The 25,384-nt window shown below is 47.7% G+C and overlaps 1 protein-coding gene across 3 annotated transcripts in view; it reads right to left on the bottom strand.

The window, feature by feature from the left end:
* LDLRAD4 (low density lipoprotein receptor class A domain containing 4) overlaps nt 1-25,384 on the bottom strand; it is a 422,280-nt gene that overhangs the window by 231,817 nt on the left and 165,079 nt on the right. The gene's annotated exons all lie outside the window — the stretch shown is intronic.

The raw sequence follows: 25,384 nt of genomic DNA, 5'->3' as shown, positions 1-25,384 counted from the left end.
GCCTTGTGGGACTTTGTGATGGCAGCCCCAGGAAACTCAGACAAGGAAGACGAGAAGATGATGCACCATCACCTTGCAAACCAGGAGGAAGCACTGTTAAGAAGTCTGTGCACCTTCAATGGCCATCTTGTTCTATGCATGTATTTTTTTTTTAAATGGGGTCATACTTTGCCTACTATTTTTTTCCATTTCTCTTAATGTGCCATATTTAAATGAATCTAGGGTGACAGTAACTGTAAGACACTATTTTATGCGCCAATAAGAAAGAAAAGGAAAACATGATCAATTTTAATTGCAAGATGTGATTAATTGTAAGTCACACCCCAGTTTTGGAGATGTGGAAGTGGGAGGGGTGGGCTACAACTTGACTAATGATGGGATCTGTCAGAGGTTGAGTCATGACCCCCACAAATGGCATGATCATGTCCTGACCCCTGTCCTGTGGGTATGAACATGCTTAGAAACAGGACCTTTATAAATAAACCTGCAAATAGGTTTATCATTAGTTAAGGTGCAGACTCATTTGTGAACTGGACCTTGAAGATCCTTTCCAGACAAGGCCAGGGTGGACCTCCATCCATGTGGCTGGAGGCCTCACAAGCAAAGGAGATTTGGAGCAGAAGTCATTAGAAGCCAGAAGTCAGCAGAAAACAAGGAGAGATGGATCACCGTGTGACAGAGGGACACTACAGGCCTGGAGAGAAAGCCAGTCCAGCCAACACCTCCACGTTAGTCTTCTAACCTCCAAAACGGTGACACAATAAATTAATGTCCTTGCCATAGCAGCCTTGATGACCTAAGACAGTATCTTAAACATTTTCTGTGTTACTAAAAGTGCCTTCTAGCATCATTTAAAAATGACTATTTTTTAATATACACTGCCAAATTACCTCTAGGAAAGTTCATTCATTCGCCACTTAATATTTATTGAGCACCTACTTTGTGCCAATAATGGAGGCAAAATCATTAATTCCAAAGGACCTGGCCCCTGCCCTTAGGAATTTGGGGAGATCGAGGCTGGTTAAAGGACTTGTACCAATATGTCACAAGTAAAACCAGAGTTAAGAGATGTGACAGAAAGGCCTGGGTTGAGCAGACAAGTGGTCCACGGCCCCGTTGGCCCAGGTGGCAGCCTCCCTGTACACTGGGCCAGCCCTGGAGGGCCATCACTGCTGCAGAACGCCAAAGCCATAGACACAGCACTGGGACAGCCTCCAGTGGTCCAGGCCTTCAAAGAAGAGGAGCACAATCTGGTTACTTGAGGGGGGCACCTTGTCTTCTTCATTTTGACTCCAACCATGGCAGGTGTTCTAGAAACACTGGATAAAACTTGTTCAAGGGACAAGCATCACCATCAATTAATTTACTTTGATGCTGGAGGGGAATTCAGATTTTCCTAAGACCTAAATGTTTTGCATGTGTCTAATAATAAATGAAATGAGAGCAGCTCTGGATCTGCCAGTCCCATTTGGCCTTTCTGTGTGGAGCACATGGAATAAAGCAGGAGATGTAAAGAAACAGTGCACGGTAATGCATGATTCACGGCAGGCACGGAAGGCCCCCAATTATGCCTCCCTTACCTTTATCCTCAAGCTGTCAGAAACATGCTTCAAAGGAAGGACGGTCAAACCCAGCCGCCATGTGCCTGCTCCTTATGCCGTCACACAGCAGGTCAGATCAGGTTCAGTCTACAGGGGCATTTGGAAAAGCAGAGGAAAAAAGTCCCAGCTGCATGTGGCCAGTAATAAGTCATTTTATTTTATTGCTGAATCAGTGTCTGGACTCTGAAAATCAAGGACTCAAATGCACATCCACTTGACTCATGCCCTATCAATAGTATCTCCACCCGCAGACAGGCCCACCTTGGAATCTTGGGCAGGTCAAGGACGGGGCGATGGAAGGAAGGGGCTGACAGGGGCATTGGGGCTCCCAGCACTGGGAGCAATGCTCAGTCGGTTTTGTTCCCTGCTTCACCTCCCTGCTCTGGAAGCTCACATCTGGGAAGGCTGCACAGGCTGGTGCAGCACAGTGGGAAGAGCCTCCCCAGGCAGCACGGTCATCCTGTGTCCACTGCACTGCACTGCACTGGCCAAGTGCAGGAAGGGCCTCCTGAAATGCCTCAATACAAGATGCTCCCTTTTCTCCGACACAGAAAGTGCCAGGCAGCATTACTCGGGCCGATGCTTAACAGATATGGGTCCCCAGCCTCCTGTTCACAGGTTGCTGTCAATTCCAGGAAGCCAAGCATCTCGCAAAACCAGCCTGCCCAGTGGAGGCAGAGGATGGCAACCAGCTGGCAGGAGTGCCGGCGATTTGCCAGGAGTCATCTGCCGGAGAGCTGCTTGGTAAGAATCCGGTATCAAGGCCAGCCCCTGTCTGTAAGGCCTGGGCACGTGCTCCCACGAGAGAGCTCAGGCACATGGCTCCCCGATGGACCTCAGGGTGAAATTCTCGGCAAATCTGGAGGTGATGCCACCAGCCATCAACAAACAGGAAATGGGTGTTCTGAGAGCAGCAGAATCAGAACGACCACTCAGCCTTCACTGGCGGAGGAGTCATGTCTCACGGGAGGGAAGGATGGGGTCCAGGCCCCCGAACTCAGGCCCTGCATCAACATCGTCAGCAGGAAAAAGCTCGCAGCATGAAAACGTGCCTGCACCCATGAGTCAGTGTGCTCCTCCTTAGAGTAACTCCATGACCTTGGCCCTGGAACACGAGATGGGAGAACGCCTGGTGGTGAGATCCAATTATGAAGACGCTCTTGCAATTGGAGAGGTGGTTTCCTCCTCCATTCTGAGCAGGGTGCTTTAGGAGATGGAATAGACTAGTTCAGGGAAGGGGCCTTGGGTCCTGTAACTGGGGACAAATTCCAGCTCTGCCATCAGTACACTGCATGGCATTGTCTCTCTCAGCCTCAGTTTTTCCATCCATAGAGTGGGTTTAATGACTACTTCTTAAGGGAAGTGTTGTGAAGCATGTGCAGGCTGCTCTGCAGAGCTGTCACCAAGGCACTGCTCAGCCCTTGGACATGAGCCCGGGAACAGCAGAGCTGAAACCGCTGGCCTCTTAGAAGGCTCCACCTCGAAGGAGAAGTGAAGGGTATTCTCAGGCTGCACTGCTCTCGGGGACACGGGGGCAACAGACATGGACGGCAAACAAGAGTCAGGGAGCCCGGGCTCCAGCCTCCATTGCACTCAGTTCTTGCTCGCTTAGATGCACATATCAACTCCCTTTATGTGCATCTGCATGTCCTGTGTGTCTGTGTGTCCCTGTGTCTGTGTGTGCATGGATCTCTGTCTGTCTGTCCCTGTGGCTATATGTCAGTGTGTCTGCACGTCCACATGTCTGTATGTCTGTGCATCTCTGTGCCCATGTGTCTGCATGCCTGTGTGTCTGTGTGTCCATGTGTCCATGTGTCCTTGTATCTGTCTGTCCGTGCAACTATGTGTCTGTGTGTTCATGTCTGTGTACCCGTGCGCCCATGTCTTTGTATCCACGTGTCTGTGTGTCCATGTGTCTGTGTGTCTGTGTGTCTGTGTCTGTGAGTCCGTGTGTCTGTGTGTCTGCTTGTGATGGGGGTGCATCCAAGTGATCTCTTTCTCTCCTTAGGCCTAACATTCCCTTTCTAGCCCCATCCCACTCTGGGATTCCTGCACAGTAGAAAAAAATTGCTTTCAGGTCACTCACTCCCATGTACTTTCTTTTAGAGGTAAAAGTATGTTAAGACTAATTTAAACAATTTCATGTCCACACCAGGTCCCATAAACCTTGGAAGACACATGGTCCCCCGGGTTTCTGTGAGGCTGTAAGACAGCCCCATTGAAAGACAATGTGGGGGCAAGTTGCAGGTACGTGGACTCATCACCATACAGTTCACCAGCCAAGGGGGATCTTAGGGATCAGTTCACACTTGTCCCACAGAAACCCTGAGACCCACCAGGTAGCACAACCACACAATGCAGGAACAGTAGGACACAGCTCACTGCCATCCGCCAGGGCCAATGATCGGAGTCCTAGTATCCACTCTCAGATACAACCTTAATAATAATAATAACAAATACCACTATTCAAGAAATAACAATCTTAGTCCCAGTACACTAACCTGTACTGGACCTGTGCAGCTGATGATTTCACCACAAAAGTAAGAACTGTTATTATCGACCCATGATTTTTATAAAATATTTTCATTTTTACTCAAAACAACATTTGGAAGATACAGATAAGCAAGTATAAGAAAGTAAAAAATCACTTCTAATGCTGTCCCTCCGAGGTAGCCACTATTAACGTTTTGGTACATGTCCATCTACACAGTCTTTGTTCTTTGAATATAAAAAAGGGGATATTATCCTCCAAATATTGTTTTATGCTCTATTTTTTCACTTAAAGCATATCATAAGCATTTCTCCAGGACATGAAACATTTTTAATAGGTGCAATATATCTCATTGTAAGGATATACTGTGGTGGCTTGGAGCTGTGCGTACCCCAGAAAAACATGTTCTTAAACCTAACCCACTCCTATGGTGTGAACCCATTGTCAGTAGGACCTTTTGATGAGGCTACTTCAGTTAAGGTGTGTCCCACCCCAGTCAGGATGGGTCTTAATCCTATAACTAGAGTCCTTTATAAGAGAATGAAATTTGGACACAGAGGGAGAAAGCCACGAGCAAGGAGCTGAACATCAACAGAACCCAAAAGAGAATGGAGAGGCCAGGAGAGGCCACCATGTGCATTGCCGTGTGACAGAGGAGCCCAGGACCAAGGATCATAGGCAGCCAGCCCGAGAACACCACAGTCTTTGGGGATTTGATGACGTCTATTGATTTAGACTTTTTCCCAGCCTTAAACCGTGAGCAAATAAATTCCCATTGTTTAAGCTGACCCATTTCATGGTATTTGCTGAAGCAGCCCAGGAAACTAAAACATGTAGCACCATTATTCAATCTGTTCTAACATTACCATTTTTCTAAAGTTTGATTGTGCCAGTCAATGAATGAGCAATTCCTTCCAACATCCTGTTATCTGAAAATCTGATAACCATGATTTCAATCACCTTCACCGGAGTTCTTGACCAAAGCCTTGAGACACAATCATAAAAGATCTCGCTCCTGGTGGACACTTGCCCATTCATCAACATATCTTGGGCTCACCAATTAGGAAATCAAATCATGGAAGGGTCCCCACATTACCACAAATATTTGGTGTTTCATTCATTCATTCAATAGGTATTTACTATTTACTGTCTACTGTTTACTGTCTCTATGAACAGTACTGACCTAGGAGCTATAAAAATGTCTGCAAATTGTTAGGAATAATTATATAAATGAAAACAGCATACCCAGATCTGGCATCCTAAAAGTCATAACGTTTTTAAACTAAATGTCTAAGAGACTTAAGATACTTATAAATTTCTTAATTTAAAAAAATGCCTTCAGTACCAAAACATGTTTTGAAAATGTCTCTAGATTATAAAAATTGTTCAAGTCACTAGAGACAAAAATCCTATAATCCAAGATTCAGCTATTGATCAAGAATTATTGCTACGTTGTGTTTCTGAAAATGGCATGTTTATAATGAAAGCACAAATTCAGGTCACAGGAGCCCGAGGAACAGCTCTGGGTTTGAAGAAAGACCAACAAGCTGACTTCTGCTCAGGAACACAAGAAACCCATGGGATCCCAAACGAAAAGGAACCAATTGCCTAAATCCATAAGAGAAAAATTGGAAGAGAAGGACAAAGCACATTTTTGGTTCATATCTTTTTAAAAGGTGGTATTTAATGTTGGAAATATCATGAAAAGTGCATCAGATGTTCACATTTCAAGTGAGAAGAGACAGAGTATGGCAAGATAAAAAACTGATTTGGCAATGCGCCGTCGGTGCTGATTTCCGTCACTATTTCATTATGAAGTTGTACTGGGATGAAGACAAACTACCCTTGGAAACTGCGATGTGAAATGAGTCCACAAACCTCAGCAAAGTGTGAGGGTAAATTCCAAAATGAACTGGTGGTGATGTTACCTGCCACAAGGCAGCATCTTGAGAGATCGCGTAATGAGTAATTTCCTTGGCGCTGCTGGAGGTTGATCCAGTTTAGAAAGAGAATCAGGGCTGAAATGGATCCTGTTTTTCCAGATTTCTGACCCCAAATGACTGCAGTCTGAATCTGCGGGACAAAGCTGGGAGTGTTGCAGCTGAGCGCATGTCTTTTCCTTTTCTTCATATTCCTCTACCCCTGTGAGGAGGTGGCATCAGCTCCCAGACCCTAAGGCTCATCACTGAAACCATTTCTTCTCCAGTAGACGTTGCCTTTCATTTTACATTTTCCAGGGACTGAGAGGAGAAGCCATTCTGCTGACCTCTGTTGTTTCTCTCACTTGTACCAACACGTTTGAGCAATGTGCTCACAAAGTGCCAAAAATATGGAAACTAAAATTCAAGGGCTGACCTCAAGTATGTAAGCCCATCCAGTCGACTCAATGTTTTGGAACTGGACAATTTTTTAAAAAGCAACAATTTAAAACAAGACTTCATTTAAAATGCGTTAAGAATATAGCAAACAGAATGCCCTAAAACTGGCGGACACTTAGGCAGATTCTGCTTCCCTTTGGAGGGACCCCTGGGGTGGGACACAAAACACTACAGGGCTTGTGCAGCTCATCGTCACTGCAGAGAAGAGGCTAAACCTGCTCACAATTGTGCCTAAGAGTCTCCCCTCAAGTGCCTCTTTGTTGCTCAGATGTGGCCCTCTCTCTCTCTAGCTAAGCCACCTCGATGGGTGATCTCACTGCCCTCCCCCCTATGTGGGACCTGATTCCCAGGGGTGTAAATCTCCTGGAAATGCAGGATATGAGTCCCAAGGATGAATCTGGACCCAGCATCATGGGATTGAGAACATCTTCTTGACTAAAAGGGAGACACAAAATGAAACAAAATAAAGGTTCTCTGGCTGAGAGATTTCAAATGGAGTCAAGAGGTCACTCTGGTGGACATTCTTACTCACTATATAGATAACACCTTTTAGATTTTAATGTATTGGAATAGCTAGAAGTAAATACCTGAAACTGTCAAACCCCAACCCAGCAACTCTGACTCCTGAAGACGATCATATAACAATGTAGATTACAGGGGGTGACAGTGTGTGTTTAAACCTTGTGGATTGTACTCCCTTTATCCAGTGCATAGATGGATGAGTAGAAAAATGGGGACAAAAACTAAATGAAAAATAGGGTGGGTGGGGGGAATGATTTGGGTGTTCTTTACTTTTATCTTTTATTCTTATTTTTACTTTTTCTGGTATAAGAAAAATGTTAAAAAAAAATAGATTGGGTGATGAATGCATAACTATATGATGGTACTGTGAACAGCTGATTATACACCATGGATGACTGTATGGTATGTGAATATTTCAATAAAACTGAATTAAAAAAAAACAAAAAAAACACTTCAGGGCAGTATGGGGCAGAGAGCACAGTGGCTATACCATCCCGTGTTGGCATCTTGCCGCTCCTTCAGACACCCAACTCCGCTGCACCCTCCAGACCGCGCTGTACATCCCTGGATCCCACGAGGCTCTCTCCCTCCCTTTCCTTGCAGGGGCTTCCCAACCACACTGTCAGTCACAGCCGCACACACTTTCTCTCTTCTCTCCCTCCCCTGCTTTATTATCTGCAAGTCTAGATTGCTATTGAAAATTACATTATACAATTACTTCTTTTTACCTGGTGTTGGGGATTGAATCATGTCACCCCCAAAAAAGGCATGCTCAGGTCCCAATTCCTGGCCCTCTGGGTGTAAATTCATTTGCAGACAGAACCCATGAAGACTTCTCAGTTGAGGTGTTGACATCTGCCCAAACTGAAAGAGGGTGGGTCCTAATCCAGTGTGGCTGAAGTCCTTGTAAGCAAAGGAAATTGGACACGGAGAGAGAAGCTACTGGGAGCAGCCAGAAGCTAGAAGTCAGTGGAACCCAGAAGAGAAAGCAGAAGATGCCACCATGTGCCTTGCCGTGTGGCAGAAAAGCCAAGGACCAAGCATCCCTGACAGCCAGCCCCAGGACACCACAGTCTTTGGGGAGAAAGCATCACTTTGACGATGCATTGATTTTGAACTTCTCCTCATCTCAAAAGCCTCAAAACCGTAAGCCAATAAATTTCCATTGCTTAAGCCAACCCACTGCATGGCATTTGTTTTAGCAACTGAGAAACTCAAACACCTGTCTTCCCAGCCAAGGCGTAAATTGCACGAGGGTAGGGCTGTCCCTGTCCGATTCACCCTACAACCCCAGTTCCTACTAGTGCCCAGAGTATAGCAAGTGCTCACTGAACGTTCACCAAATAAATCAATCTAGGGGCAGGCCCACGAGTAAGCCACGGCCATTCCTCTCTCATCCTTAAACCAAAGCAAGACTTCCTGCTGGCTGAGGGTCAGGGGATGTGTGTGAGAAGAGAGGTCTGCTCCCAAACATCTGCCCTCAGTCTCGGTCGACCTACAAACGCACACGTAAGCACAGCTGTGCCTGTCATCACCCTGCAAGTCTCCAGCCAGGGGCTCCCATCACAAGTTTTTTTCTCACCTGCTTGGAGTCTCCTTCCTGGGGGCTGCATTTTGAGGGGTCTCACCGGTCCACCTATGAACAAATGCATAAACGGCTGGACCCCAGTGTCAGCACATTGGGGTTCCAATAGCCCTAACCTTGCCCTCTGGACTTGACCCAAGTCCCATTCCTACTAGAAACAGAAATGCCTTCAGGCTTCCAGAATCTGGAAGGGACATGGGGAGATACACAAAATGTCCTTATGGCATTTCTTTACATGCAGAGATGCAATCGCCAAGTCTTTCCTCCTTCCCCCCTCATTTTTTTTTTGTCCACATTGGAAAATAACTTAAAATAACTGGAAAATAACACATAGGCAGCCTGTAAGGGGGCTGCAGTGGGCACAGATCTATGTGACACAGGCGTGCAGCCCTAACAAGCTTGCCCTCGGAGAAGTGACGCAGCATTTTAGGAAATGAAATGCTTTCCCCTTCTGTACGTCACTTGACTGTTCTATTTCCAGCAGCTAGCCCAGTGCCAGCATCAAATCCAATAAACGCCAATATGAGGACGAACGCTGACTGGCTCTCCAGGCCCGAGAACGTTCCTCTTCGCATCACCTGGCACGACAGGGGAAAGGGTGGCAGAAAAGACTCCAAACCTAGCTGCCCGGCATGTTTAAATATTTTTTCCTTGTTGTAAAATTCAGCAAAAATGTGCTTGTAAATGGCAGGTATGTAATAAACATTCTCACTGTGGGGGACAATCAGTCTTCACTTGAATGCATTTGGCACAACTGATCAAGTGGGAATATCAAGTCTAATTTGCAAGGAGTACACGGTGATTGGAGGTTTGTTTTGGGCTGTTGTTTTTTAACAAGCCAACTGGAAAGCATATAGTCACATGAATTTACTCCCTAAACGCCATAAGGCTACCATCATTCAAACACTTTTGACACCTCTCTGGGAAATGCTCTCAATCCACATGCAAGATGCCCCTCATGAATCGTGGACCCCTGAGGTTTGCAGGGGCCGCAGAAATCCATTCGTGGGCCGAGCTCGGGGTAGAAGGTGGGTCAGCGGTTGGAACGCCTTGGCACCCGGCCCTGTGTTTGGAGAGGCAGCGGAGATGCCTCCCTGAAATAGCAATGATTACAAAATGCACTCCCATGTGCTCCCGTGTGTCCATCTGAGAGCTTCACCTACCCAGATGCATGCACTTCCCCAACAGCTCTCCGTAGGATATACATTCTCCTTCCCTGCTTTGGGGAGGAAGGTGTTGAGCCTGGCAGCCAGGTCAGAAGCCGCGTGAATTGAACCACATGCTGTCCTCTCTCTCTATGGCAAAATACACACAGCATCTTCAGGGGTCCACTGCCAAGATGACACTGATTTGGAGATCAAGGTTTTGGGAAAAGGGTCATGAGTGGGACAAGGGTTACTATGGTTGAAGTGGTTGCGAAGAGCTCTTTCCTCCACAGGGAAAGGAAATGTATTAGTTCTCCAGGGAAACAGAACCAACAAGAGATATCTGTAAATATGAGATTTTATAAACGTGTCTCATGCAACTGTGGGGATGCATAAGTCCAAGTTTCGTAGGGCAGGATTCTGGAAGAATTGTGAGGAGCTTGATAGAAAAGGCCTAAACTGCTTTGAAAAGACTGTTTGTGGAAATACGGACTCTCAAGATACTTCTGATGAGGCCTTAAGCAGAAATGATGAATGTGTTGCTGCAAACTGGAAGAACGGCGATCCTTGTTTTAAAGTGGCAGACAATTTGGCAAAATTGAATCCCAGTGTCAGACAGAAGGCAGAATTTGAAAGCCAACGAGCTGGGATACTTAGCTGAAGAAATTCCAACACTAAATATCGAAAATGTGGCCTGGCTTCTTGCAGCTTATGGTAAAATGCGAGAGGACAGAGATAAGCTGAGAAATGAACTCTTGGGTAAAAAAAAACCAGAAACTTATAGTTTGGAAAATTCTGGGCTCCCAGAAGCTAGAGCCCCACATGAGGATTTAACCAAACATGGAACTTGACCACCATTTCAGTCCAAGCCAGGATTGGCGATGGAGTTATCCAGAAAGGATTTGTGGAAAGTCCTATTGTCTGACAGTTTTGACCCGTGAGCTTCATGCCACGCCAATGAGATTTTTGCAACATCTGTATAGATGGAGTCACTGCTCGTCTGGACTGGAGGGAATGGAAAAGGAACAAATTGAAGGAAAAATTTCAAGGACAGAATCATGGAAATTGATGTCTGGAGTTAAGAAATCTCGGGCAAAAAGAGCAGAGCAACCCATGCACATGGAAAGGGTGAGTTTGCCCCGGAGGTTGAGGGCAGGCCTTCCGTCTCAATAATCTGGAAGAGTTCTGCCACTCCAGGCCCCAGAGAGGGTGGAGCACATTCCTCAAGGATTGGGGAGAGCCTGGCCACCACCCAACTGTTCAGAGAGGGGAGCGCCTTTGCCCCAGAAGGACAGAGTCCGGGTGGCACCCCAACATTTGCGGAGGGTGAGGCCGAGAAGAAGGTGGTCTTCTCAATGTGTGAATATGTTGGAGCATTCACCCCAGCATTTGGAGAGAAAACGGCTGTCACATAGGCCTTTGGAAAGTGTGGGACTGCCGCTGTCTCAAGCCCCAAGGATGAAACATCATTTGACAAATAACTCTCAGACTTTGAAATCTAATGGAGTTTACCCTGAGGGTTTTAGGAATTGTTTTGGTCCCTTAAACCTTGTTTTCCTTATGTTTCTCCTTATGGCAATGGGAATGTTTATCTTATGACTGTCCCTCCTTTGTATATTGGAAGCAGATAACTTGTTCTAAGTTTCACAGGTCCACAGCCAGAGGGGAATTTTGCTTTAGGACAGACCACACCTGTAAATAATTTTGATGGGATCTTGTACTTACCTATTGCTACTGAAATGATTTAAGTTTTTGTGATATTGTGATGGGATGAATCTATTATGTACTTGGAAAGAATATGTTTTTTGGGGGCCCAAGGGGTGGAATGTGCTGGTTTGTATATATTATGTCCTCCAGAAAAAGCCATGTTCTTTGATGAAATCTTGTGGGGACAGATTAGCTTGGAATTAGTGTTGATTGGGTTGGAATCCTTGGATTGTTTCCATGGAGATGTGACTCAATCAACTGTGAGTGAAATGTTTGACTGGAAAATTTCCATGGAGGTGTTACCTCGCCCATTCAGGGTGGCTGTTAATTGGATCACTGGAGTCATATAAAAGAGTTCACAGACGAGGACCTCAGAGCAGTTAAGAGTGACATTTTGGAGAGCCTGCTAAGAGTTACGTTTCAGAGCTGCAGCTTAAAGAGATATTTTGAAGACGGCCGTTGAAAGCTGACACTTTGGAGAAAGCCATTTTGAAACACAACCTGGGAACAAGCAGACGCAAGCCTCGCACCATCCCAGCTAACAGAGGTTTTCCGGACGCCATTGGCTTTCCTTCAGTGAAGGTACCCACTGTTGATGACTTAGTTTGGACTCTATTATGGCCTTAAGACTGTAACTTTGTAACCAAATAAACTCCCTTTATAAAAGCCAATCCATTTCTGGTATTTTGCAAAATGGCAGCATTAGCAAACCAGAACAGCATCCAACACTCCAAAGCACCACTTTGTTGCACCCCGCCAATTTTGACAAACTGTATTCTCACTTTCATTTAGTTCAAAATATCTTTTAATTTCTCTTGAGACTTCTTTGTTAACCCATGTATTATTTAGAAGTATGTTTTTTAATCTCCTTATATTTGGGAATTTTCCAGCTGTCTTGCTATTGTTGATTTCTAGTTTATGCTATTACGTCCATTATGATTCCTATTCCTTTACATTTGTTCAACTGTGTTTTGTGGGCCACAACATGATCTACCTTGGTGCATGTCCCACATGAGCTTGAGAAGAATGAGCACCTGCTCTTGTTGAAGTATTCTATAAACGTCAATTAGATTCGGTCGATGGATGATGCTGTTTGGTCCAGCTCTATCCTCACTCATCTTCTGCCTGCTGGATCTGTCAGTTACTGAAAGAAGAGAGCTGACATCTCTAGTGATGAGAATGGATCTATTTCTCCTAGCGATCCATTCTATCAGTCTTGCCTCACATACTGTTGGGAGGCATGAACACATTCAGGATTGTTTTGTCTTCTGGAGAATTGACCCTGTTATCATTATGTTAAATGCCCTCTTAATCTCTGATAATTTGCCTTGCTTAGGAATCTTTTTGTCTGAAATTATTATAGCCAGTCCAGCTTTCTTCTGGTGACTGTTAGCATATTAGAGCTCTCTCCATCCGTTTACACTTAATCTATCTGGGTCTTTATATTTATTTATTTATTGTTAGCAGAGGATCTTATTATTCTCATGGGATGGCCTCCAGTTTTGCCTCTCAACAGGCAACTTTTTTACTGCAAATCAAATGCAGCAATAAGCCCTGATGGTTGTTCCTTTGCTTGGTACAATTCCAGACTGCACTTCTTGATCCCAGCCTTCCCCCTGCTCCTTCTCCTTGGCTGACTCGATGTTCCAAGTGGCTGTCAACAGTGAGTTTTGAAAGCACGGTTCTCCTTCTTCTCATAACCATGTCAGCAGAAAGCCTTGTCCATGGAAGTAATTAAATAATGATTCAATTACAATTGAACATCAGTGAGTAAATGAATGGACAGGATCATGAATAGTGGGAAAGTATTTCAGCCTTCATTTCAAGAATCCTGTAGAAATTGCATCAATTTATTTTACTGTTTTTTTTTTTTTTTTTTTTGGAATTTCAATGCACAGGCAAATATTTATGTTCTGTTGAGGAGCCGTGAAAATAGAAGATGGGAAAGAATGCCAGAATGAGCTGTTTCTTTTAAAGGTTCCCTCATTTCCAAATAAATCTACTCCAAAATGGGAGGCATATACTCAAGTATCTCAAGGATTAGGAATGAAGGTTATATCTGTTATGTCCCAGGGCCAAATACGACTGATACATTCTTTTCTTTTCAAATCTGATTCATTTTCTCCCTCTCTTTCAGCTTGCAGCTGTAGAAATGGTTCCAGTCTCCAGGACCTTCCATGCCAATTACTCCAAAGTTGAATTAGAATCTCTAAGTCCAGGCCAAACATCTGCAGGAGGAGATACATTTAACGTGATCCATATTTACTACAAAAATATAGAGAGTACCACTGCAGTTGGCAAAGTGTCCCATCCCTCAGAAAGCAAATACATTTTCAAAATTAATAAATTATTTAGAAATCGATCATGTTGCTGATATTAAGCTTTAGAGCATGTGTCTTTTTATTTAAAGTGGATTTCTTGTAGACAACATGTAGTTAGGGCTTGGTTTTTATAGCCACTGTGGTACTCTCTGTCTTTTCATTGGCATATTTAGACCATTCACAGTTAAAGCAATTATCCAAACCGTCCAATTCATATCTACCGTATCTGCAACTGTTTTCCATTTGTTGCCCTAATTCTTTGTTGCTTTCTTTCCACTCTTTTTCTGCTTTCTCTGGCTTTCATTGAGCATGCTTGCATTTTCTCTCCTCTCTTGGCATATTCATCACACTTGTTTTTTACTTTTTTTTGTTACTGGTCGCCCTAGAGTTTCCATGTACATTTACAACTAACCTCAGTCCCACTTCACGGGTGGCACAGGACCTAGTAACAGTGTATTCCCCTCCCTCCCTCTATCCCTTATGACATGGCCGTCTCGTGTTTCACTGCGACCCATGTCCCCCACGATTCCATATAACGGAATATATCCAACACCAGCAGCCTGCTCTCTGCATCTCTTTCACTCACATCTCCCTTTAGCCTTTCCACCATACCTCTTATAAAATGCAGCCCACATCCCCGTCTCTACCTCCTCCCCATCCTAGCTTTCCAGGGCTGCTGTAACAGAGTGCCACCGCCACTGCTCGTGGTGTAAACCCTAGCTCTGGAGGCACGAGACTGGGGAGTGGGCCGGGCCCTGCTTCTTCCTAAAGGAGCACCTTCCCGCCATGGTGCTCCTGGGCCCAAGATGGGGTCCGCGATTTCTCTGCCATAATCAGCTCTCCCCTTCCTAAAAGGACCCCAGTCTCATCGGTCAGGCCTCATCCTCGTCCAGCTCGGCCTCATCTGCACTGACACCATCTTCAAAGCTCCTGTGTACAAACGAGTGCACATCCACAGGCAGGATCAGGATCCGAACATGTTTCCTTGAGAGGCACAAGTCAATCCCAATTCTTCTCCTCCTTCCCATGCACACACACATGCACACTCACTCGTCTCCGCCTTGTGCACCTGCCTGGACTGTGACCCCGGGTGTGCATCACCCTTAAATACTGGTGTTTGAACTCTTGCCCTAGGCGTCTCTCCTTCCCAGGCCACATACCATCCCTCCATAACTGCATTCACTGAGCCTCGACTGTTGTTCAGTGAAAACATCCCGTTGTGAGAGAAACTGTCGCTTCCAGGCAGAGCAACCAGAGACAAGATGAAACCGTGTTCCTGCCCGAGGTAACAAAGCTGCTCGGGTCTCTGTGCACAGGCAGTGGGCGGCCCCTTTGCAGGAAACCACACTCAAGGGTTCTCCTCCGTGCACACATATGGCCTCTAGGCAAGTTCCAGAAGCCAGAAATGGCAGAGGCCGCACACAGAGCATGGCAGCCAGGCCAGTGCAAGCCAAGGGATGCTCAAGGCTTCAGTGCCTCCAGGACAAAAAGGCGCTGGGCCTGGGGACAGGTCGGTGGGTATGAGAAGTGCAGAAGTCCCCCAGGAGAACTGGGGTCTTGGGACAACAGGGCGCTCAGCTCATTCCCCTGGCCAGGAGGCTTTGGGAGGGAGTGGGCCAGGGTGCCCACACCCTGGGGGTGCCAGCTAGCTCCAAGCAAAGCTTTTCTAAGTGACTCAAACCCCAGGACACTGACAGTGGGGACCAATGTGGCCTGCGGGCAGCTCCAGAGAGGGGAGAGGGCACGTCTCAGGTGAAACCATGAATAGGAAGCAGTATTTCCTGGAAGAAGGCACGGAGTTTACAAGGAGGGAGGCGCTTTACTCCTGAGGATGTGGTGAGGGGTGGACCTCTTGGCAGGAAAGATAGAGCAGAATTTAACTTTTGCTTTTCTCTCAAATTCATACACTGTGTTAATTAATATCCTGCTAGTGATCTCAGCCCCATGATATCTGCACCTGTGGGTGCCTGGGAGCTGACTGTGGGGTCAGACAGCACTGGGCAGCCTGGATGCAGCACCAAGGAAGGCAGGAACCACCTTCCCTGTGGGAAATGGCCCCCAAGATTGGGGTGGGGACTGAGGAGACTGGGGGTTGGGGGCAGGAGGCCAAGAAGCAGCTCAGTGGGGACAGAAGTGGGGTGAGGCAGGCTCCTGGTCCACAGACAGTAGATGATGTATGAACAAGTAGGGCATATTGATAAAGAGACTGAAATTATAGACAGGAACCAAATAGAAATTCTGGAGCTGAAAAGTACAATAGCTGAAGTAAATTTCCTAGAGGGGCTCAACAGCAGAGTTGAGCCAACAGAATAATCAGTGAACTTGCAGACTACTGTGAACAGATTTCCAACACCAAGGGAGGCAGAGCCTGACCTTCCCTGTGGCAAAACATCCGCAACAACAGGGTGGGGGCTGAAGAGACATGGAGAAGGTGGCAGGAGGCCGAGAAACAGCTCCGAGTGGGCAGAGTCCAAAGTGGAGTGACACAGCCCTGTGCTGGTTTGAATCTATTATGTCTCCCACAAAAGCTATGTTCTTTAACGCAGTCTTGTGGGGGGCAGACTTATTAGTCTTGATTGGGGAGAACATTTTGACTGAGTGTTGCCACGGAGATGTGACTCACCCAACTGTGGGAGACACTCTTGATTGGGTTATTTTCATGGAGGTGTGGACCCCACCCACTCAGGGTGGGTCTTGGTTAGTTTACTGGAGTACTTAGGAAAGCCCAAGAGCCACACAGACCCAGACGCTTGCAGATGCAGACAGAAGGACGTTTGGAGATGCTAAGCTAAGAGATGAAGATAAGAGTTTGCCCTGGAGAAGCTAAGAGAGGACCCCCAGACACTTAGAGAGAAATGTCCTGGGAGAACAAGCAAGGATGCACGGGAGCTGAGAGACAGGAGCTAAGAGAGACAGAAGCCCAGAGACATTTTGGAGAAAAACATTTTGAAATACAACCCAGGAGCAAAAGACCAGCACACATGAGCCACATGCCCTCCCAGCCGACAGAGGTGTTTTGGACACCATCAGCCTTTCCTCAGTAAAGGTATCATCTTGTTGATGCCTTAGTTTGGACACTTTTATGGCCTTAGGACTGTCAATTTGTAACCAAATAAACCCCCTTTATAAAAGCCAATCCATTTCTGGTATTTTGCATAATGGCAGCATTAGCAAGCCAGAACACAGCTCCTTGTTCCCGGAAACAGGCTGCAGGGGGCGGGAAGTAGGTGAGCGCTTGTGGGTCATGTGCAATCCACATATAACTGAGCCAGTCCTTCCGTCCAGTTCTGTGGCCTCAGCTCAGGGTAGACCCATGTCCCAAAGCATGCCAGATTTCCCACCAAGATGCCCACAGCACCTCGATTCCATGAGGCCAAGAATCACACAACACCCACTTCCCAAATCTCCTCCTCCACCGTGACTGGCATCACCTGGCTCAGGTGTCCTTCCCAGGGCTCCAGCAGCAGTTCTGAGCTTTGGAGCTAACTCCTGCTTTCTGCTCACACCCTCCCTCCAGTTAACCATCCGTTCAACAGAACCTGCTCTGAACCGTCTCTCAAGTCTCACGCCTTCTTTCCATGCCCACTGCACTGCCTGGCTCTGCTCGCCCCTCCATCTAGTCTCTGCACCCCCATATCAAACTCTGGCCCCTTTCCAATTTCCTCTCTCTCCCCTGGGCCATTGCTTGGCTGCCAATCTCCCCGGGATGCCCTCCTAATTCCACCCCACCCTCTCAGATGGCCAAACCCTAGCTGTGAGCTCTGTTTACAAGTCATTTCTCAGGACAGCCCTTCCCCAATGGCCCCAAATGAGTCCTGGTGACACTCCAGTGTCAGCCCACAGCCTGGAAGGTTCCCCAGTGACTCTATAACTGCTCACTCACTTCCCTGGGCTGGAGCTCGGGCTTCCAGCTCCCTGCAGGCTCACTGTCCATTCCTGCTGCCCGATGCAGTGTCCAGACCAGAACCGGAGATCGGTGGATACAGGAGAGTGAAGGAGTAAATTAGGTCTTCACTTAGCAGCACAGAGCAGTCACCAAAGACTTAAACAGTGATTGTTACTCAGGGCCAGTGTTTAACGAGGGAAGGAACGGGGCGAGACCTTACTCTGCTCCGTGCTGCTAAGTGAAGACTTAATTTACTCCTTCACTCTCCAGTATCCACCGAGACCTTACTTCATGAACATGCAATTCCTCTCTCTGCTGAGAGGCTCTAACATTTCAATAACGTGATTTGGCAAGCCTTTTATTTTTAAGGAAGATAAACGAAAAGTCTGTTCCCCAAAAAGATGTAAATATAAACCTGGTTTCAGTTGTTCCTATCTCACATTTGTCATCTCACAGCTGCCTGAAATCCACAACCACCTACAAAGCCTACAGTGGTTTTTCACACAACACAATCTCTGGCAAGAAAATAACATCCCACCGGCTAAACTTATTCTGTTTATTATTTGCAGATTATTTCAAGTTTTTGGAAAAACTACATTTATAATGTACACATATTGACTCTGGTGTGTGTGTGTTTTTATTTCGGGTCTTAACCAACACCACCCTCCACTCTTTTGCATGCTGACAGGTGTTCTAGCTCTCAGCCGCATTTCTGGCTTTCAGCAAAAGGGAATAGATTCTTTATGCTCAAAAGAAGTGTGCTTGCCTTTGAGATAAAAAGAAAAAAAAAATTAAAAAGACTGTGAGCCAGGACCAAGAATATCCACGGGGAAGAGGGAATATGATGAAACCTGGACTCTCGTGGCCTTGGCCGACTCCCCCCGGAGCTCAGTGGATAGGGGTGCTAATCGGTGCATACAGCTGCGGCTGCCAACGGCCCTATTTAAATCATAGTTCTGATAATCACAGCCCTGTTCAAATCTGAAGATGACCCCAGGAGGTGGGTAATGTCCCCCATTTTAGAGATAGAGACAAGTCTGAAGAGAGTAACTCATTGACCACCCAACTAGACAGCAAAGGAGCAGGGTTCAAACTCCAGCTGGCCCAACTGTCAGTGTAGCACCCTTCCCACCACACTGTATTATCAGCTCATGTTCCAATTACAAACCTTTCATTGAATAGGAGATGCCCCCATTCCTACAAAAGCCATCTTTACCCAAAGGTGTTGCAAAGACAATGCCAAGAGTAAAGGTGGCCCCAGAGCCTTGGCAACTACTCAGAGCCAGAAAAGATCCTCCTCTTAGTTGATGCATTATCCAGACATAGATGATTGTACATACGTTATCACCCAAACTTGGACAACTCTGAGAATGAAAGGAGGCACAATTAATTACATAGGCACACACAGGGTTTGTGGTCACCCTTTTCCTTAGCAAGTAACTCGGAGGCAAGGGCTCTCAGGCCTCAAAACATTAGAGAGCAATGCAATGCATTTTAAAATTTACAAACCACTTGTCACAGGCTTTTATAACATTGTGGTCTTTGTCTCTATCCAGTAGAGTAGGCATCTAAACCCTCCCCATTTTACAGACGAGGAATGTTTCAGAGATGTGAGAAGTGTGCCAAAGGTGCGCCCCAACTGGGCAGAGGGCGGCCCGGCCCCGAGGGCAGGGTCCTCACCGTGCCACTGAGCTCCCCGACACCCTTGGGCTCAGATGGCCTTGCCGGAGGAGAAGCCGTGTCTCCAGGGGGCATCACGACACAGTTGGGGAAGCTGCAGGGGCAGGCAGAGGGGGTGACAAGAAGCAGCCAGGGCGCCCTTGAGGGCAGGGCTGGGGGGACAGTGGTGGCCTGAAGGACACAGGCGGAGCTGGGGGACCACTAGGAAAACAAGCAGCCGCAATGTGCACGTCACCAGCTTCGCTTTTCCCTCAGGTTACAGGAATTTCTTATACCAACACATTAATATTTCACATTAGGAAATGGCTTTGACCAAATAATAACCTTCCCACCCAACCCACAAAAATATAACAGGTGAAGGTGCTCAAGACTGGATAAACGCTGGAGGTGTGCACTGGGCATGGACCTGTGCTGTGACTTGAAAACTCACAAGCCTCTGCGGACGCATGGACACAGAACCAGCAGGCTTGGTCTGTCTGCAGCCCCATAGCCCACCTGGGCCTGCAGCTTCCGGCACCTCCACCGCCAGGACAGGGCCACACTGCCCATAAGCAGCCAAATGCTGGGCTTGAGTTCCTTTTGCCTCCCTGTGCACACTGACCCTTGTGACTGAGCCCAAGGCACCCAGAATCAAGGGGGACAGAGCACAGAAAAGGGGCCTGGCTGCAGAGGGCTCACCTGGATGGCCTGGCTCTGCACTGAGGCCTTGGAAGATTCCGGGGACTGCACAGAGCTAGGTCCAACCCAGGAGGAGCCACCTCCAGCCCTGTGCTCTCTGGCACACCCAGCTGGCACCTGTGTCATTCCATAATCACGGCAGCCCTAGGGGCACGTATCGTGGTTCCGATTCTACAGGAAAGGAAACCTAGGCCAGGCGATGCCATGCCCAGAGAGCTGCAGGCCCCCTCCTGTCCTGGCAGCTTCCTCAACTCTCCATGTGCAGTATGATCCCCAGGGAGCAGACAAGGGGCCCCAGAAGGGGAAGCAGGGCCTCCCACTAGGGGCGAGCAGACCAGAACGAGGAGGCAGCAGCCTCCCTGACCCCAAAAGATGACCGGTGTGTCCGACTTGCCAGAGGCTTCTGCTGTGGTGCAGCCTCTGCTTTCTAAAGCAAAAATAAAAAAGGATTTTGTGAAAGCCCACCAGCTGGAAAACCACCCCAGTGGTTGGGCAGTTTCTGGCACATCAGGCTGCACCACAAACAGGACAGTGGAGAACCTAAATGTTTGGAGCTCCCCGGTGGAAAACAGTTCAGGGGTCATTCAGACAATTAAATGCAAAAATACCGTATGATCCAGCAATCCTGCGTCTAGGTGTGTACCCCAAAGAACTGAAAGCGGGGCCTCCAGCAGACATTTGCTCGTCGATGTTCGTGGAAACGTTATTCACAGCTGTCAAAAGGTGAAAGCAACCCAAGTGTCCATCAAGAGATGAATGGCTAAATACAATGTGGGGTATCCATAAAATGGGAATTATTCAGCTCTGTCAAGGAAAGTCCTGATGCCCGCAACAACATGGATGAAACCTGGAGACATCATGTTGAGTGAAATAAGCCAGACACAAAAGGACAAGAGCCGTATGATCTTACTGATAAGCAATAATTAGAATAAGCAAACTCACAGAGACGGAAAGCAGAGTTATGGTTACCAGGGGAGGGGCCCGGGTGGAGAGGTGCCGTTAGGGGTGACGAGAACATTCTGGAAATGGTGGCGACGCGACACGACACGGTGAATGCACTTAATGCCAATGAAGTGCACGCTTACAAGGTTAAATTGGTCAGTTTTATGTTCTATATGTTACCACGATGAAATAAAAATGTTTCAATGAAGCGCACGATGAAATAAAAATGTTTCAATGAAGTGCACGCATACAAGGTTAAATTGGTCAGTTTTATGTTCTATATGTTACCACAATGAAATAAAAATGTTTCAAAAATAACCAAAGAAGGCTCGTGGATCAGGCCTCTGCGAACAATCACAAGCTGGAAGGGAAGCACAACTGGAGGACAGCTGGGGTTCGGCAGGCGAAGGTGCCGGCAGCCCTCTGCTACCCTGGAGGCCGGAGGTCCTCACCTGATGCATGTCTTAACCAAGGTGCACCCTGGAGTGGCCCGGGCCCCACCTGTCAGGGGGCCCCACATGGCACCGGCTTCACAGGGCCGCAATCTCACTGTGATTGTGCACATCAGGCCCCAGAATGCCAGCAAACGACAGCTGCTGCATGCCCCAGGCCTCTCCCAGTCACTGTCAAGAGTGGACGATGTCCAAGGCAGTGACAGTGGAGGTCGGGGGCCGGGGGCCTCGTGCTCCATACGCAGAACCGGCCTGTGGCCATGCAGGACAGCACGGCGACGTCACACACTCCGGCTCATCAACACCCCGACGCCACGTGGCTCCCTGGGACGGGCGGGGAGGCTGCAGCCAGGCACCAGGCAGGAGTCCGGACCCAGGCAGCTCAGGCCAAAGCCCACCCGGGAGCCAGAAACAGACCCCAGCACCAGTGGCCTGAGATGGCTGGATGCAGGGGGGTTCCAGGTAGACCGTGGTTGAGGACAAGAAAGGACTGAAACAACATCGTGCTGGGAGATGCCCGAGGCTCTGGACCAGCAACTGGGAGGGAGGCTCCTGGATGGCCACTCCGTGCGTGGTCACATGTCTGTGACACTTCTGGAAAGCTGGTCAGCTGGGACACTCATGGGGTCTATCACAGCCTCAGGGGCCCCTTCTTGTGCGCCCATCTCCTTCCATCCTGCCAAGGCCACGCGCCATATCTGGAAGCCATGCACCAGCCCCAGTCACCACAGGATCTTTGGGCAGGAGACCCCAAGGGACCCACTCCCGGGATTTTATTTTGGCTTAAACTCCCATTTGCCAGCATCTCCGACCTCACCACAGATCCCTGCCCTCCGGTGAACCTGATGCTGGGGCAGGCCGGCTGAGGAGACCCCAGGAGCCAATCCACATGCAGCACCCACCCAGGCCTAGAGCCCTCACCAGCCCTGCAGATATGGAGGTAAGGAAAACATTGCCAGCACGTTCTGTCTCTTGAACAGTACGACAGGAGGCCAAAGCCGTGTGATGACAGCCCAGAGGCCAAGTAGCCACGGAGGGGTGGAAGTTGAGCCTATGGTGAACTGCATACGCTCAGCTCAGCCCAGGGGACCCACACGTCTGGAGCCAGCAGGATGGGGCGGGGAAGGGACAGCAGCAGTGCCTCCTCATACCTGCACTGTCCCCTCACCTGTACACCTGGGGGAGGCCCAGCCCTCACAGGCCATGAGAGGATCATATGAGAAAGCACATATAAAAGCGTCTGCAGTGGCGGATACTCATTCATCTTTTATCTTGCTGTCAGCACTAGGAATACAGCATGTTGAGATCAACGATAACATAACTACCAAAGGGCAAAGAACACTCCCTCGATTTCTGAAATTTTATCACAAAAGGAAACGTAAGTCTGCACATCACACCAGCGTGGTCCTAATCTGCTCCTGCAGGAGGGGCCTGAGCTCCCGCATCATCCAAGGGGCAGAAGGAGCACCCCCCCCCCCAACTGTGAGCCCAGGGCCTGGGGTCCTGGCTCCCTGCTGGGATCCTGGAGGGTCCGGCGCTCCAGGCCAGACAAACCAGACCAGGAGACACAGAGCGTGAGTTCTGAAGCACTGGTCTTCGTGCACCTCTTATTCTGTCAGGGCTGCTATGGCTGACTTAAACAGTGGGAGTTCATTGGCTCACGGTGTTAAGTCTAGAAGAGGTCCGCAGCCAAGGTCTCCTCAGGCCGTGCTTTCTCCCAGGGTCTGCAGTGCCCGGTGCTGGCTGCCATCCTCAGTGCCATCCTCGGGTTCCGTGGCCTGCAGCTCTGCCTCCTGTCACGTGGTGACGGCCTCTCCTTCCATGGGCTCTTCTGGTTTCCGCCAATCCCCAGCTTCTTCCTGAGAAGCCTTCTCCAATTTCTGGCTTCCAGTTTCTTCCCTTTAGAAGGCTCCAGCAATAAGGAGTAAGACCCATCCTGGTTTAGTTAGGCCACATCTTAACTAAAAATAACATCTTCAAGAGGCCCTCTTTACCATTTTGGTGTTGGAAAAACTGAGCCTCAGAGACATTAGCTAAGTTGTCCAAAGTTCTTTAGCCGGGAACCAGTGGGGATGGGGTTACCATGTTTTCTGCTGGAGGCAATGCTCGCACTGGTTTCTGAGCTCATCCTGTAAGGGCAAGCCCAAGAGAATTCAAGAGCAAGGATTCTAGAAACATCTGTGTGCAAATATAGCAAGAGTCTAGGATCCAAGAAAGAAATACAGGAGATCACATGTGAAAGAAAGCAGATTTCTGCATCGACCAGTCTGATTTCTGCAAGTTAAATGGCTCCATTTCAGGGATAACTTCAATGCCCAAGCCTCAAAATGACCTGGATATTCAACGCTAAGGAATTCATCTAAAACCAGCGCTGGTTGCCAAAACCATCACGTCAACTGGTCTTGATCCCTGTGTATCCCCGAAAGTCCAACAATGAGTAATCATCACCACTCAACTGTTCCCATTGACGTTCTACTCGTAAATAAAAGAGCTGGGAAGTGGAAGATTTCCACAAAACAAAATCATCTTTTGGGTTAAATATTAATTTGAATGTTTTTAACTGTATCATTCTTATAATATTTAATTTAGAAGGTTATAGTACTCAAGAGCTGTAAAAATAAGGTGTTCATGGCTATCTTTATGCTGTACATATTTAAGTAACCATAAAATAAATATAATTTCAGGCAACACAAATTATTTCTTGTCCTTATTTGAAATGGTTATTGTACACTCCTCAGACATGGCTACTGTAACGCCTCTGAAAAAGATAATTTTATTTGTCTTATAGGAAAACCCTGGAAATGGTGTAGACGATTATGGGAAAGAAAATGGAGATAAATGCGGGGCTTACTGGACTAACAAAGTACTAAGTACTGTATTATTTACACATAGAAACAGTGTTATTAAGAAGATTAGGTTTTGTAACTGAGGAGTAGATGCCCAAACAGGGCAACATGGAAACCAACAGCACACACTGCAGCTCATGTTCTTGGTAAACTGAATATCCCTCAGGCACAAGCACTTTGGATGTCACAGTCACTAGTGATCATCATTACGTCTCTTACGTTGTTAGTAGCAAGAGAGTCTGGCCTTCCGTGGGCTCTGCCAGCTCTCTCGTCAGCATCACAAAAGATTTCATGGGAGATGGAAGGAGAGAGGCTAAGATGAGAGAACACGAGCCATGGCATCGAGATCAAAAGCGCAGACGTTGTCCAGTGATGCTTTGTCCAGGAAGTCATCACAGCAGGAGGAGGGGGCCTTGGACCCAGGCTGAGGGGGGTGGGCTCCAAGTAGAAGCCACGGAAAGTTTTGGGCAAGGGAGAGCTACAACTAAAACTGCACTTCAAAGAATATTAGAGTGCTGGAGAGGAGAGAATGGAGGCAGGAAGAGGGACAGTCTCACCCATTCTTGTCTTCTGCAAGTGCTCCACGTGGGCTTGACAGGAGCTTGATAAATATTCGCTCAATCAAAGCACCCCTTCAGGAGGCTACTGCACTGGTCCAGCCTGAGCTGCCATCTTGGCGATGGGGGTGGAAAGAGGGCAGAGCAACCCAGGGGTGGAACAGCTCTTCCAAGAGCACCTCTTGTAGAGAGCTGTCCTTCGATAGTTTTCTGTCTAAAAAGTCTTCAAGGTCTTATAACTTCAGGAAATGCTAGCCACTGTCTACCATTTTGGACCTTCGCATTGCATGTTCCCACCTTAAAGACTTTGAAAAGTTTTACAGTGAAGGAACTCATTTTTCTTCCTCCAGAATTTGGCCATGAATCCATTGCCTGCCCCTTTAATATCTCCTAAAGCAAGCAGAAAGGGTGGAAAGTGCAGCTCAGGACTTCCATAGATGGGCTGCCGCCCATACACCATGGCAACCATCAAGACCAAACTCTGGGCAATCAGCCGAAGGTCCAGTGGCAGGAAGGGCAGGTTCAGAAGCTGCCTGGCTGGCCAGAGCCCTTGGGACAAGCACGCAGCCCCCAGGTATAGCTCCAGTCCACGA

This window comes from Choloepus didactylus, chromosome 16 (assembly GCF_015220235.1).
Source record: "Choloepus didactylus isolate mChoDid1 chromosome 16, mChoDid1.pri, whole genome shotgun sequence".
Taxonomy (NCBI): Eukaryota; Metazoa; Chordata; class Mammalia; order Pilosa; family Megalonychidae; genus Choloepus; species Choloepus didactylus.
Note: the sequence above shows the minus strand (reverse complement) of the source record. Positions and strands in the feature narration are given on the sequence as shown.